This window comes from Nannospalax galili, unplaced genomic scaffold, assembly GCF_000622305.1.
Source record: "Nannospalax galili isolate Female #2095 unplaced genomic scaffold, S.galili_v1.0 scaffold89, whole genome shotgun sequence".
NCBI classification, from domain to species: Eukaryota; Metazoa; Chordata; class Mammalia; order Rodentia; family Spalacidae; genus Nannospalax; species Nannospalax galili.
The window spans coordinates 1,083,349-1,086,061 of NW_008359211.1; the positions used below are offsets into that span (position 1 = coordinate 1,083,349).

At 51.7% G+C, this 2,713-nt stretch overlaps 1 long non-coding RNA gene across 1 annotated transcript in view; it reads right to left on the reverse strand.

Annotated features, from left to right (window-relative positions):
* Positions 1-1,191: 1,191 nt before the first annotated feature.
* The window catches only part of LOC115068385, an 11,427-nt gene continuing 9,905 nt past the window's right edge, over positions 1,192-2,713 (reverse strand). Inside the window, exon 4 of the long non-coding RNA XR_003847741.1 lies at positions 1,192-2,698. This is a non-coding gene — a long non-coding RNA (uncharacterized LOC115068385). The remainder of the gene's footprint in view (positions 2,699-2,713) is intronic.

A 2,713-nucleotide genomic window follows, 5' to 3' on the forward strand; every position in this document is an offset into this window, starting at 1 on the left:
TGTGACCTCTGAGCCCTCTCTCCAGCCCCGCCTTGTATGTCTGTTCCAGGCTACACTGGCTTCTGCTTTTGCTGATGGCTGTCTTCTGTGATCTGCTAGTTTTCCATCAGTCTCTGCGGCTCCTAAACAGCTGTGGGTCTAGAAGGGTCTCTGCTCTTTGTTCCTTTCCCTCCGTTGCTCTGCTTTCTGGACAAAGAAAGCAGACACTCTTCTGCGCTCTGCTTTCGTCCTCGTCCCAAGGCATCTTCCTCTCTGCCCAAGCTCATCTACTTCGGTAGGCTAATGTCTCTCCATAGAACCCTGAATCCAACCAAGGCTCCATCCCCCAGGCCATCCAATGGGGTCTGTGCCCTCACTAGACTTGCTCTTTAACAAATCACTCACCTAATTGCCTGAGGTATGGACATCCGGTCACCTGCATCTCATAGCTTCCTGCCATGGGCCTGGCTGTTTTGCCCCACAAAAACCTGCACATCAGGACTGCGGCTGTAGCTCAGTTGGTAGAGCTCTTGCCTAGCAAGCGTGAAGTCCTGGGTTGTATCCCCAGCACCACGTACACAGGGCACAGTGGCACGTGCCTGTAATCCCAGCACTCCGGAGGTGCAGGCTGGAAGATCAGGAATTTGAAGTCATCGTGAGGTACGTAGAGAGTTCAAGATCAGCCTGGGGTTGGTGAGATGCTACCTCAGAAACAAAGCAAAAAGAGTTAGTGATGGGGCTGGAGAGACAGCTCAGCAGTTAAGAGCTCTGGCTGCTCTTGCAGAGGACCTGGGTTCGACTCCCAGCACTCACATGGTGGATAACAACAAGCTGTAACTCCAGTTCCAGGGGAATCTATCGCCCTCTTCTGACTTCCGCAGGTATTTGACACGGGTGCACTTATATACATGCAGGTAATATGCTCATATACATAAATAAATTTAAAAGTTAATGATAAAAGACTTGCACCATCACTGGACCCCCTGGCCCACCCTCAGGGTTTCCATGTTCATCTCTCTCTGTCTCCCCCAAGTCTGGGCCTGTCATTTTTTCTTTTTATTTTTTTGAGACAGTGCCTTCCTATAGCCCCAGGTAGCGTAGAACTCACTATGTAGACCAGGCTGGGCTTGAGCTCACAGAGATCTGCCTGTCTCCCAAGTGCTAGAACTAAAGGTATGCACCACCATGCCCATCCTGGGCCCGTCATTTAAAAAAAAATGTTTTATTTATTATTATTTTGGGAGGCAGTCAAACCACTTTATTAGCGGCTTGGGGATGAGGAGGGGCAGGCGGGGTCCACACGATCCACTATTTGCAAACGTGGGCAGTAGAGGAAACTGAGGCAGCCGAGGAATAACATCCCTTCACCTCTTCCCCAGCTGGCCCAACTCCCATCCTCAAGAGGCACCTGGGCTGACCGAGCGTACCTCACCCACAAACTGAACTGGTTTTTCTGTGCCAATTTTGTAGATTCAGAGACCAGCCACGGGACCCGGGCGTTAATGACCAGCCCCTGCCGTAGACTGCCTCGCCCACTACCGCCCAGCCACTGGGATTAGAGGTCACTGGTGATTGGATGGTTGAAATTACAACCATATTTATGTGTATGAGTGTGTGCCTGTATGTATGTATGGGCCCCACATGCATGCACTGCCTACAGAGGCTGGAAGAGGCCATTGGATCCCCTAGAACTGGAGCTGCAGACGTTGTGAGCTGCCCTGTGGGTTCTGGGAACTGAACCCAGATCCTCTGCTAGAGCGGCCACTGTTCTTAACTGCTGAGCCAGCTCTCTGGACCCTGGAATGTATTTCAAGACCCTAAAAATGCCAAAGACTTGCCTGTCAGGGCGGGTGTTCCTTCACGGTGTATGGGGTTTGCTTGGTATTATGGCTTGGATGAGAAATGTCCCCAGTACACTCGTGTGTTTGAACTTGGTCCTCGGCTGGTGGTACTGTTTGGGGAGGTTGCAGAGTCTCCGTAGGCGAGGCCCACCTGGAGGAAGTAGCTCTCTAGAGAGGGGCCTGGAGAGGCATAGCTAGGCTCCACTTCTGTCCTGCCTCTGCTTCTTGGACCACGAGTGGGCCGCCCCGAAGTCCTGCAGCCATGGAGCCATGCCAATCAAGCCTTCTCCAGCACTGTGGGTTGTATTCCCTCAGACCGTGAGCCTGAACAAGGCTATTGCCCTGGGGTGCTTCTCCAGGGTTACAGACAAGGAAAGTGATGTAAAGCATGCCTTCCACGTTGCAGTCGGCTAGGAAGAAGAACTTGACGGTTTGAACCTACATTACAAATACCCTGCATTTTATTGTTGGAAATCTGACTGCTTAGACCAAACCATCTTAGAGCATTATGGCAATTTCCTGGTGCTGCCACAGAGGGTCACAAATTTGTTGCTTATAAAAATACAGGTTTGTTCTCTTACAGCCTGAGAGACCAAAGGTCCAAAGTGAGTGTATTCAGGTTACACTCCATCCATCTGAAGGCTCTGTGCGATGGTCCTTCTGGGACCCCCACCTCCACCCCCAGCATCCCTTAGCCTGTGGCCGCATCACTCCAGGCCATCTGGTCATGTAGATGAACCCGGGACATCCAGGGTGGTCTCATCTTGCTGTCCATCATGGCATCTGCAGAGTCTTGTTCTAGCACGTGGTCGTATTCACTGGGGTGTGGCTCAGTGGAGGACAGATGCTTATCCTGTGCCAGGCTGCAGGTTCAATCCCTGGTACCACAGAAA